The sequence below is a fragment of the Camelus bactrianus genome, chromosome 5 (assembly GCF_048773025.1).
Source record: "Camelus bactrianus isolate YW-2024 breed Bactrian camel chromosome 5, ASM4877302v1, whole genome shotgun sequence".
Taxonomy (NCBI): Eukaryota; Metazoa; Chordata; class Mammalia; order Artiodactyla; family Camelidae; genus Camelus; species Camelus bactrianus.
The window spans coordinates 85,383,123-85,396,288 of record NC_133543.1 but is presented as its reverse complement, the minus strand read 5'-3'; the positions used below and the strand labels follow the sequence as shown (position 1 = coordinate 85,396,288).

General features: G+C 40.7%; 1 long non-coding RNA gene across 4 annotated transcripts in view; it reads right to left on the bottom strand.

Annotated features, from left to right (window-relative positions):
- The window catches only part of LOC123615010 (uncharacterized), a 66,260-nt gene that overhangs the window by 6,621 nt on the left and 46,473 nt on the right, over positions 1 to 13,166 (bottom strand). The window contains exon 5 of one of the 4 annotated variants that reach the window (XR_006722538.2): positions 1,106 to 1,199. The exons of the other annotated variants lie outside the window; for them this stretch is intronic. This is a non-coding gene — a long non-coding RNA (uncharacterized LOC123615010). The remainder of the gene's footprint in view (positions 1 to 1,105; positions 1,200 to 13,166) is intronic. 4 annotated transcript variants of the gene reach the window in all.

Genomic DNA, 13,166 nt, shown 5'->3' with positions numbered 1-13,166 from the left:
ACTCCATTACTTGCTTATCTAAGCCTCAGTTTCCCCATCTGTGAAATGGGGACAGTAGTATCCTAGGGTTGTGAGGAGGTACCAATACAATAAAACCTGTAAACACTTAGCACAGTGCCAGCTGTATGAATAGCAGTTAAGAAAATAAAACAAAAAAATTTCGAAGTTAATTGTTATCAAATGTACAGATACAAATATCTCACTCAGTGTGCTTAGTTAACATCAATGGTGTCATGAGATTACATATAAATACACAATCTTCTCTATTTGCACCAGGCCTCCGATGGGGGCACTCTTATGAAGAAAAAGACATTTGAGAGCTGTCTCTTGCACAGGAATCTTGCTTCAATTATACCTTAACATAAAGCAAGAGGCTTTTTTGCTAAAATAACTTGCTTCCCCACTGCCCTGTACTTTCCACTTTGTTCTGTGTGACAGTGGGTTTTAAATCAACCAATGTACTAGGCCTCAGAATTCTGCTACATCTGGGTTCAAAAAACCATTTTCTTCTATAGTTTTCTGAATTAATCTTATTTCTTGGTTGTCATATCTCATAACTCACAACTTTCTATGTACTGAATTTTGGGCTTTCTCTTCTTTTTCGCCATAAAGCTACATACCTGAAAGATAGCCAGCTCTTTCCTTCTCCCCACCTTAATGTTCACTGTGAAATATATACACATACTTTGTTAATTTAAAAAAAAAATTCCAAAGCCAAATAACATAGGAGAGTGTGTGTGTATGAAGCAAACAAGTAAAATGGGAAAATTTACCTTGAACTTTCATAATTTTATCACCTGCCTCCCACTTTGCAGAGATAATTGATGTTAACCATTAGGCCTATGTTCTTCCAAGTAACTTTTTTTTTAATTAAAAATTTTTTTTGGGGGGAGGGAAATTAGGTTTATTTAGTTATTTACTTATTTAATGGAGGTACTGGGGATTGAACCCAGGACCTCCTGCATGCTAAGCATGCACTCTACCACTGAGTTATACTCTCCTCCCACCCCAAACAACATTCTAACTACATACAAACATTTATATCCTGCATGTTAGGGAGGAATTTGTTGTTGATTTAGCAAAAATAAAATCATTCTATACATACTGTTCTGCAGCCTGCATTTTTCCTGTTTAACCATGTACGATGGCCATCTTCTCATATTGTTACTATTCCCATTCTTCTGTAATACGTTGTATTCCTTAAGCATAATTTGTATAGTTATTAACTTATTCCTTCATTCACCAAAGTAATAATTTTTAAAAAATTATTTGATTGAAGTGTAATTGACTTACAATATTAGTTTCAGTTGTACAGCAAAGCGATTCAGTTATACATATATATATACATATATATTTTTTATTTTCAGATTCTTTTCCATTATATGTTATTATAAGAAACTGAATATAGTTCTGTGTGCTATACAGTAGGACCTTGTTGTTTATTTACTTTATGTATAGTAGATTGTATCTGCTAATCCCAAACTCCTAATTTATCCCTACCTCCTCTTTCCCCTTTGGTAACCATAGTTTGTTTTCTATGTCCATGAGTCTGTTTTTTCACCGAAGTAATATTTATTAATCGTTCAAATGAGGAAAATATGTGCTAGTTGCTACAGAAAGTGCAATATTGTAAAAGACAGTTTTTGTTTTCTGGATGCTTATTATAATCTGAAAAGAGAAATAAGACAGGGACACATATAACTACAATATTAAGTAGAATAGAATATGCAAACCTAGATTTTAGTACCACTGTGGGTCAGAAGAAAGTGAATTAACCTTTGGAAGGGTTGATCAGAAGGTTTTTAAGGAGATTTTGGATTTAAATTGGGTCTGGAAAGATTGGCTGGATTTCAACTGATGTAAAAGAGGAACAAAAATATCTTTGGCCAAATTTCTGAGAGAAGATAGAGACCATGCCCCCCCCCCCACTAGATAGCCTTTATTTTAACACTTTTATTATGGTATGATTCCTGTAAACTACACACATTTCAGATGTACAATTTGATGAATTTTGATAGATGTATATACACTAATGAAACAACCACCACAATCAAGATAGCTAACATTTCCATCACTCCCCAAGAGGTGCAAATTTTGAACTCCTGAATTGTTCTTTTCAAACTCCTTCCTCCTGGTAACCATACGTTTGTTCTCTATGTCTATGAGTCTACTTCTGTTTTGTAAATAAGTTCATTCTTCTTTTTATTTTTTAGGCTCCATGAATACGTGATATTATATGGTATTTTTCTTTCTCTTTCTGGCTTACTTCACTTAGAATGACAATCTCCAGGTCCATCCATGTTGCTGCAAATGGCATTATTTTATTCTTTTTTATGGCTGAGTAATATTCCATTGTATAAATATATCACATCTTCTCGGACCAGTCATCTGTCTATAGACTTTGGGTTGTTTCCATGTCTTGGCTATTGTACTTACTGCTGCTGTGAACACTGGGGTGCAGGTGTCTTTTCAAATTATATTTTTCTCTGGATATATGCCCAGGAGTGGGATTGCTGGATCATATAGTAAGTTTGTTTTTAGTTTTTTAAGGAACCTTCACACTATCCTCCATAGTGGCTGAACCAATTCACATTCCCACCAACAGTGTAAGAGGGTTCCTTTTACTCCACACCTGATAGAGGATATGTTCAAAGGAGGGCCATAATCTAAATGGATTGATGTAAAACAATTTTTGACTTCAGAGATATTAAAAAGTGGGGAGAGATGTAAAAATTAAATCAAGAAGATAGCGTATTTGGTCAGTTTGATTGGAATGGAAGGTTTCCAGAAGGTAAATTGATTTTAAAAAATTCATAAAAGAAGTAGACATATCATGGAGAGTGTCGACTGCCATGGGACATCTGGAATCTGCCTCTTTTGACTCTTGCATTGAATTCTCTTCCAGATCTTTCTTTTCTTCTTATAACAAGCTGTTAGAATTTAGGAAGAGATCAGATAAACTGGTCTTGAAGCATAAAAGTCCGTATTCTGGAGTCCTTATCCTAATGATGTCTTGAAAGCTGCTGACCCATTTTGGCAGGCTCTCTCATTACACTTTTTTCCATAAAGAGATAAACATTTCATATTAGTTTATTAATATGCCCAGCAATGTACTAGGCACCAAGGTGTCAGTGGTGAACAAGTCTCATCCTCACATGCTCATGGCCTAGTTACTAGAATTTCCAGTGTCTTCTCCCCCTTTCCCAGACATCATCACTGTCAAATTTGCTGGCCTATTAACCATCAAAAATGTCCATCACCTCGACATCGCATTCTGCTGTCTTGGCATTGTTTCTCGTTAGTGGCTGTGATTTCCTCTTTGCCTTGCTGAACTCTGATTTCTTGAAATCTCCGTGCCCTTTCTTAACACCTAGGTGATTTTTTTTTCCTACTGAGCTTTACTTTAAGCAGAGCTATTTATAAATTAACTTTCATTTTCTTTTCATAGCATTTCCATAATTATTTCATAAAAGAAAAACACATTGGTTTTTGGGTTCCCTTGACATTGATGAGGACAATTATGATGATGATGATGAAGAAGCATGGGTGGACTCAGAAATATGCCAATATCTGCTACAGAAAATGCTTATAACAATAAACACAAGTGGGCTTTAGAATCAGGCATGAAGCTTAGTATACACATTTAGGATTTTTCATCTTTTTGAGGAAATTACTGTGATGAAATATTCCCCCTTATCTCTGATAATACTCCTTCTGGAATCTACCTGGTCTCTTGTTAACAGCTATTCTAGTAGCCTCCAACATGGTCTCCACCTCATGGTATGAACACCTTTGTGTAGTCCTCACACTGTGCCAAAATTGGTCTGTGTAACTAATAAAATATGGTAAAAGTAAAGTTATTTCACTTCTGAGACTAGATGATGAAAGACTGTGACTTCTCTCATAGGCCCTGTCTCTTTATTGGATCACTTCCTCTGGGGGGAGTCATGGCATGAGAAGCCCTGTGGAGAATCCAAGTGAAGGAGCTGAAGCCTCCTGCCAACCACCAGGGAAGTGGGCCTGGATGCTGGTCCTCCAGACCCAGCCAAGCCTGGCACCTAGACTGTGAGAGACCCTGAAAAAGAAAACCCGGAATCCCGATGCACAGAAATTGAGATAACAAATGTTCGTTGTTGCATCTGAGGTCACTTGTTATGCAGCAACGGATAACTTATACATCTAGCTTTCTTTTGATTAATACTTTCATCGTGTTTTGAGGGTCCCAAGCCACCCCTATTTCGGTGATTGGCCAAAAGGACTCACAAGACTCAAGAGAAGGGTTATATTTGCAACTAAAGTTCATTACAGCAGAGGATACAGAGCAAAGCAGCAGGAAAGGGGCTTTCATTGGGTAGAGTCCTGAGGGATCCAGCACAGGCTTCGGAGTCCCTCACCAGAGGCCACATAGGATGTGCTTTCTCTCTCGCAGCAAACTGTAGGACCACATGTGAAATGTCTCTACCCAGCGAGCTCTGCTGGAGTCTCAGGGTCCACAGCTTTTCTTTGGCGTGCTGGTCACGGAAGCATATCTTGCTACGCAACCAGCCATGGCAACTGAAACGCAGGGCAGTGAAACCAGGTGCATCTCGTTCATCCTGATACTTGTGCAAAGCAATCTGACAAGCTGACATAGCACAGCCCATTGCTCCAGGTGGACATAACAAAATCATCATGTTCCCAGCAGCTCCTCAAGGGTCATTCATGGTCCAGGTTCTCTTGGAAACATGCAAGGAACAAGCAGCCAGACCGGCTCTGTTAACTCTTTCCTTACAAAAGGTGGCCAACAGTTAGCATCAACTACCAAATATGTAGCTAAATGAGACTTCAGAAAATTCCAGCCTCCAGGCTTCAAGTCTTCCAGCTCAGGCCCTAGACATTGTGCAGCAGAATGAAGCATTCCCTGCTGTGCTCTGTCAGAATCGCTGACTCAAAGAAATGATAGGAAAGAATAAATGATTACTGTTTGAAGCCACCAAGCTTTGGAGGTGGTCTGTTCTACAGCAATAGATAGATAATACAGGGTAGTATTTTCTTGCTTCTTTACAAGCCTGGCAATTTTTTATTGAATGGATTTTATGTTGTGGGGCACTGAATTTTGTTGTGTTTCATTTAATAGTGTTAGATTTTGTTTACTGTTACTAGGAATTTGTAGGATCCTTTTAAGGGCTGCTTTTAAGTTTGCTAGGGTCCAGAGCAGCCTTTAGCTTGAAGTTAATTTATTGCCACTGCTAAGGTGACAGTATCAGGAACTAACAAACTTTCGGTAAGGGACACAAGGTAAAACCTGTAGGCTTTGCAGGCTGTATGTAGTCTCCGTTGCACGTTTCTCTTTGTGCACTTTTACAGTCCTTTAAAAATATAAAATCATTCTTAGTTTGCAAGCCACTCAAAAACAAATCTATGGGCTAGACATGGCCTGTGGGCTGTAGTCTGCCAACCCCTGCCCTGTGTGACGTCCTCTGCATGAAGAGGTCTTTCCAGAAACTGGCTGAAAGGAGTTCCAAGAACTTTTCTGCCCATTCATTCTCAGGGTTCTCTCCCCAGCCCTGGGTGGTTTCCTCTCATGCATGTGCAGATTAGCATTCAGCCAAAGACTTGAAGGGACCTTTCTCCAAATTCCTCTCGGCGCAGCCCCCTCCTCTCTGGCAGTCTTCTACAAACCCTAGCTGTCATGGCCTCTCTGAACTCCGGTCTCTCTCTTTTCCACGTTCTGTGTGGGTCCCCTTCCTGTGTCGCAGCCTGGAAACGGCCTCGAGGAAGTAAGCTGGTTTGATTGCAGGAGTCACCTTCTTTGTTTCCCTCCTCTCAGGGTCACAGCCCTGTGCTGTTTGGTTTTCAATATTTTCAAAACCATTGTTTCAAAAATGTTTTCTAGTTGCTTCAGGTGGGAGGTTAAATTCAATCCCTTTACTTTATCTTGGAAAGAATCTTTATATTTGAATTAAGTTAGTATTAACGGTCATGTTTCTGTTTGCTTACACATACTTACTTCTATGTGTTGGTTTCTACTTATATTGAACATAATTTCTAACAGGAACTATTTAGTTCTATTTAATGTCCTCCCTGTTAAACATAGCACCGTGTTCTCACACATGTAGATCATCATAAATGCCATTGATAAAAGCTGTATGTCAGGGACCACAGACTCACAAGGTTTCTAGTTGAGGCAACTCTTAAAGGATCAAGCTGATCCTAGTCCATCTCTAACCATCTACAGAATTTTCCTCTTTAACATCCTTAGAAGTAAACATGTGCTTCTGAGGGCCATACTCTACTTTTTAAGATAGCCTGTTTCATTCTTGGCCAGCAGAGAATTATTGTCAGAAAACATACATTTTAATGAGCTAAAATTTAATTCCTTATAACACTGACTTTTTAGCTCTTACTGATTTTGTGTTTAACCTAAGTCCAGGGGATCTTTTCTTACCAAGTCCTTTTAACTCTCATTGTGCGTTACTGATTCAGTCTACAAATATGTGCTGTGATGGGCTCTGTGCTGAGCTTGGGGTTGCAGGGGTGAGAAAAAGGAGGTCATGTCCAGGCCTCAGGCATCGTTCAGTCTGGTGGGACAGTTAGAGAGCAATCAAAGGAATAAACATGCACACGAGTGAAGTGACAGTGTGATATGTGCCAGTAGGCAGCATGCTGTGGTGACACTACATAGAGGAGGACCTGACCTGATCAGGGAAATTAGGGAGGACATCCTTGTAGACATGTGAGTTGGGATCTGAAAGCAAAGTAGGAGATAATCAGACAAAAGGGGTAAGAGCTTCCAGAAAGAGAGAACAGCCTGGGTAAAGGTACTGGGGCAAAAAAAGAGCAATTGGTGCTAAGTCTAAATGTAGGACTTTCAGATAACCCTCAAGTATTCTCCTCACTCACTGAATACACCCAATCTGAGAAAAAACACTGTATTACGGAAAACGTGTTTCTATCTTTTTTGGCAGGGAAAAAACACTGTATTATGGAAAACACGTTTCTGTCTTTATTCCAATGGGAGGAAGTACTTCAGATTGACCTTGCAAATATTATTGTCCCCACCTGAGCTTTTGTGAGCCCTGAAGCTTATAATACATTTTGGAATGTCCTCTTTAAGACAAAAAATACAACCGATGAATGCAAAGGTTAGTACAGGGCGTGGAAGAGGCCTCCCAAGTGAGAGGCCCTGATGCTGACGCCTCGTTAGTTTCCGAGTAAATAAATCTACCTTCTACCTTGCGGTATTCAGACAAAAGGTCCATGACCACTTACTGGTAACGTATCGTGGGAGTCCAGATGCTGTGTAAAATCTGGACTTGACAGATGGCTAAGTGTCCTCCAAATGCAAAGACTTTGTGTTTACTTGGCTTAAGTCTGAGAATTGAACAGGTCAAAGTTTGACTCTGTAACCTTCACCACAGCGGTGTGGTGTGTGGGGCTGAGTGGCTGAGCGCGGGTGTGTATCTTTCAGGTTCTCAAATGAATCTGAACGTTAAATGTCTAGTTTTAACCCCTAGCCGATTGTTTTGTTCTAGCACTCAAATCTCAAACCACAGATTCTGAGCTAAAAAGTCTTCTGAATAAGAGCTTGGGTTTCATGCCCATGCTAACCAGTGCGTGTCCACAGAGAACACGTCATGGACGGCCCCGAGGCAGCACCTCCACCCTCGACCCTCCTCTGTTCACGTCACAGCAAATTCCCCTGGTCAGAGGAGGCTCGAGGAGAGGAGATGGATGTCTTAGTGCAAGTCCCCCATCCCTGCTGCAATACACTGCCTGCTTCATTGTCAGAAAAAGAGGGCACAATACAAATAAAGACGCCCCCCAACCCTGGCTGCCACCCTTCAAACAAAAACAAAAACAACCCTCAGAGTCAGCTATGCTGTGGATCATTATTGTAAAGCAGGACTAATACTAACAACAACGAAGTAACAACAGCCGCACTGTGACCGAGGGCTTCTGCATTCCCAGGGTAGTTGTCTGGGCTCTTAGAAGACTTTAATTAGAGCTCAGAGGTAGGTGAGTTGCATGACTAAAGTTCCTGCCATTCTGGTCACCAGAGGAGTAAAATTAGGTGAGGTTAAGTGGTCAACTCATGGACACCTGGTCATGCTCGGCTGCAACTGCTTTTCCAGTCTGTCAGGTTTTTTGGAATCTGCCTCGTTAGCAGCTCTGCCAGGCCCTGTGCCCTTACTTACAGGTGCTGGGTTTGGCGCAAATGTGTTAATAATGTCAGCTGATTGCCCACGGGTTTGGCCACACCAAGTTTGAACCTGTTTGCTTTTTTTTAGAAGTAAGTCTACGTGGGACATCCCTGAGCCCAGAAATAACAGACCTGGGGCCAAGTAGAGTGAGTCTGAGTGCCTGCCAGGCATGGTGCAGAAACAAGAACAGGGCTTTTCCATAGGAGGTAAGTGACTGCAAGTGGCCCCAAGTTAGTTTAAGTTTTTCCTACTTTAATATTTAGGAACAGTTCAAAACCATATTTTTGCTACTTATGTAGTCATAGAACTACTTCTAAGAAGACAGGGAAATTTTAGATCTAGTAAGGAAATAAAAAATAAAGTCCTGCTGAAGGTAAGTGAAGACTTGGAACTTTCCTGTCCTGCGTGTCCCCTACCCACTCAGACTTCTGCAGTGTCTTTGTTTTGTGCCTGGTGAGGACAGAGCAGTTCTGTCTCGGACAGGGGCTCTGGGATCAGTGAGTTTGCTCACCCTGGATTCAACTGTGGCTGATTAGAAATTTCCCAGACTTCCACAGTTACCATTCGTATTGTCCAACCACACATACGTTGATACAAATCTGCTTCAAATCTACACACTTTTTTTTTATACCAACACCTGGAAGATAGGAGAATACTGTCTTTCACTTATAAGGCAGAGTGATTGCTTTTTATTTATCCTAAAACAACACTTTCCAAACTTCAATGGCTTTCATTAGGTCTGGCACCCTGGGGTTTGGAGAACCAGGCCCTGTCCACCCAGACTTCATGTTCATAATTTCAAGTGTAATTCTATTCCATCTCACTCTCTTTTTCCTGGTCCCACCTGTCCTCATTTCTAAGTCCCTCTTCCCCTTTAAATTGTCATTGTTTTTCTCTGGGCCTTTTCTCTTTCTTGGATGCCCCTTTTAAATTGAAATCAGAATTTCACACACTTGTCCATCTTTCACTGTGGTTTCTGTCTGAACACACTCTGATAATTTACTTTCATGCTTTGAAAAATTTTTGTGTGTATAAAATTTCCCAGTTTATGGGGTTTTTCGGTCTCAGTACCTATCAGACTAATATATTTGCTTAGAAAAGAGTTGACAATGACTTCTGGTGCTTTTCTTAGATTTTAATCGATAGCTCAGAAATAATCTTGTAGGTGAAACATTTTTTCCTCTTGAATTCGGCATTATTATTGCATACACAGAAACTCATTTCTCTTTCTGTTTGCAGTGCCCAATTCTCTTCTCCTTACTCTTTCATGAGTTGCCACTGCACTACCTGGAAAATCAATGGTAGCAATAATTTACCAATAGCTTAAGTAAAAGTGTTGTCCTGAGACATGGGCTTAGTGAGGGCAGCCTTCAGGACAGCTCCAGGTGGCACATCAGGACACTACACCACAGGGGCAGAAGCTGCTTGGTTAGTGTCTTAGTTTGCCAGGGCTGCCATATAAAGTACCACAGACTGGGTGGCTTAACCAACAGAAATTTATTTTCTAACAATTCTAAAGGCTAGAAGTCGAAGATCAAGGTGTTAGCAAGGTTGGTTTCTTTTGAGGCCTCTCTCCTTTCCTTGTAGATGGCCCTCCTCTCCCTGTGTCTTCACATGGTCTCCTCTGTGTGTGTCTGTGTCCTAATCTCTTTATAAAGATACTGGTCATTGCATTAGGGCCCATTCTAATGACTCATTTTAATCTAATCATCTCTTTAAAGACCGTATCTCCAAATACAATCACATCCTGAGGCACTGGGGATTAGGATTTGGGCATATAAATTTAGAGGGGGACACACTTTAGGCCACAACAGTATATTAACAATTCCTCATATAGCTACCGTATTTCTAGCAACAACGGTTAGCTCCACGTACAGCCTCTAAACCTCAAAGTCTGTGTAAAAGTTAGATTATGGAGCCCCATTGGGTTGAGATGTCACAGGCCCCTCCCTCCATTTTACAGACTCTCCATAACAAATGTAAACACACTGCTTATCTGACTCCCCAAACTGCAGCAGCCCAGGGTATAGAGTAACCACCAACCAGAAAAAAGACACACTGTGAGGGGCAGGTGTGCCAACCGCAGCAGGAAGTGACTTTGGCATCGAGACAGCAGCAGAAGAACCTTAAAAGGGCAAAACTGGATTGTCAGTTGCCACAGAGTGCGATGAGAGCAGACAGTAACAGTAGCCCTGACTGTCAAGAGTAGGAGATGTTACTTTCAAAAGCCTGTAGTAGAAGGCTGTGGAAATTTTCCCATAAAATATAGTGAAAACTGGGCATTTGAGGGAGATAAACTTCAGTTAGAGCAATTCACCTATGCAAAATTAAAATTTCCTAGTTCTACTGGATAAATACTTCTTTCTATAGATGACAGACAAGGTCCTGCCTGGATTTCATGAAGGTTTTGCTATAATCCCGAACACAAGCATGTGAAAGAAAGGCTCTGGGATCAGGGCCTTTCTGTCCTGATGGTCCTTGGGTTTAGGCTTAACTTCCCAGTGAGGCTTAACAGGCAGTCACTGAGATTAGCTAGCAGTTTTCAAAGATGTTTATCAGACAACTTTTAATTTAAACCATACCCCCTGTAGAGTGCAGTGAATTAATATTTTAATAACTCCTATAATGCTTTTATGAATACTGCAATTATATGGCATTGTGTTTCGTGTGTATGATGCTTAGTGAAAACATTTAAAACACACTACTATTTTTATAATGTTGTTTTGGCATTTCCTCATGTTTTAGTATACCAGGTGCCTCAAACCTGAGAGCAACCTGAGCATTTTCTGGTTCTAAGGCCTGTATTGCAATGCACTGGGTACTCAGCCTCAACCTCCCCTGAATCATCTCCAGTTTGCACTTGGTGCTTCTGACTACCTTCTGTCTCCTATTATAGTTATTTATGAAGCTGTTTTATATGTCTTACAAGATGTGAGCTTAATTTCCCAATGGCCAACCCCCAACCCCATGGTAAAAGTACCTAGTCTTTATTTTCTACTTGTTAAACCATTTGTAGCATTTGTTGCAGATGCCTTACAAGGTTACCCTCAGGTCCTGCCCTGTGCTCAGAGGAAGATCACCCATAATGCTCTGCTAGAGTTTGTACAGGTCATGGCCATGGTGTGCTGGGAAACACAGGTTTCTAGGGTGGGCAGTGAGAAGGAAGGCCTGATTCCTAGTGTTTGCTGGTTCTAGACCTCACTGAACGTGGATCTGGGAAGTGCACAAAATTGGCTCTTGCTGGCCAATCAGACTTCAGAAAGTCCCAGCGCATCACTGGCTCACACCTGAGGGACACTGAGAAATGCTATTCTGTAAGGAATGGAGAAGCACACTGAATCCTTCTCCCCCCGCACAAGGCAAGCCTGCAGTACATAGTCACAAGACTGTCTCCCTTTCCAGGTTTGCCTCCTCCCACCCCTCGCCAACTAACTGCACAAGATCTTGACCAACCTTGAAATAGCTTTAAAGTCATGGGCAATGAGTCATAAAATGGATCTACTTGGAAGTTTCTTAAGGGTCACTAAGAAGAAGGCAGTTCAAAACTCTCAGAATTAGTAATGTGTACATACAGGCTGACTTTGGGGTTATAGTCTTTAACCCTCCAAATTATCTTTTTCTAGTACTTACTCAATTTCCTACCCCTTTGCATGCATACACACTTACTTAGACACGTGCTAAGGTGTCTGTGACTCAGCAATTTTTATCAATGAGAGGCAGTGGTACCACTCCCTCCCCATCCTACCTCCTCTCTCCCACTTCCATACACCAGACTGAGCAGATTTCAAACTTCTTTAATCAGGGATTTTGGCTTACTCTTCTATCTCCCAATATGATGTTTTATTCTCAACAGATAGTCAAAAAGTATTTAAGTTAACTTTCATTTTATGTAGTATATGAGAAATACCTTTTTTCCTCTGACTACAGGTGCTCATAAATGTTTACTAATTCTTGCATGAGCAAGTTGAGATCATTTCTAATCTAAAGCGAACTTTCTGTTCTTAGGAGAACAAGTTTTTCTGACTTAGCCAATAAAGTCTAGCCTTGCTCTACCTCTTCTTTGTTACAATAACTAGCACGTAGCTGTCTGCCTCCCACAGCCGGACTTCCCTAAGTTGCCACAGTCTCAAAAGCCTTAGCCAGTGATGACCCAGATCCTAGGCTTAGCCGTGCTGGTTTCTGGGGCTTGAGGAGTGAGAAAAATCTGAGTCTTAAAAACAAACTCGCTAAAAAGATAGTGAAAAAAGACAGACAATAACAACTATTAGTGAGGAGATAGGGAAACTAGATGCCTCATAAATTGCAGGCAAGAATGTGAAATGGTACAACCGCTTTGGAAAATAGTTTGGCAGTTTCTAAAAAGTTAAACATAAACTTGCTATAGGACCCAGCAATCCTACTCCGACATACCTACCCAAGAGAAATGAAAATGTGTGTCTGTACAAAGGCATGTATAGAAATGTTCATAGCAGGTTTATTCTTAATAGTGCCACACTGCAAAAAATCCAAATGTCTATCAACTGGTGGATGACAATACAAAATGTGGTATTTCCATACAATGAGATACTCTGCAGTGACGAAAAGTAAAGACGTACCGATACATGCTACGAAGCTGAAGAGCCCCGTAACAGTAATGTTATGCTAAGTGAAAGATGCCAGACACAAAAAACTCCATGTGGGATGATTCCATTTATTTGAGAAGTTTGGGAAAGGCCAATGAATGAGACAGAGAGCAGAATGATGGCTGGCTGGGGGCAGGGGACAGGAACAAAGACTGACTACAAATGGACAAAGGATCTTTCTGGAGTGATAGAAAGTTTGCACATTTTGCACAACTGTAAATTTAGTAAAAATCATTAAATGTTATGCTTAAAAATGGGTGAATTTTATGCTGTTAATTATAATTCATTAAAGCTCTTAGAAAAACCAACACAACATAATAGAGGTCTTTGTTAATTCCATTTAACCACTGGTTTTCCTGGC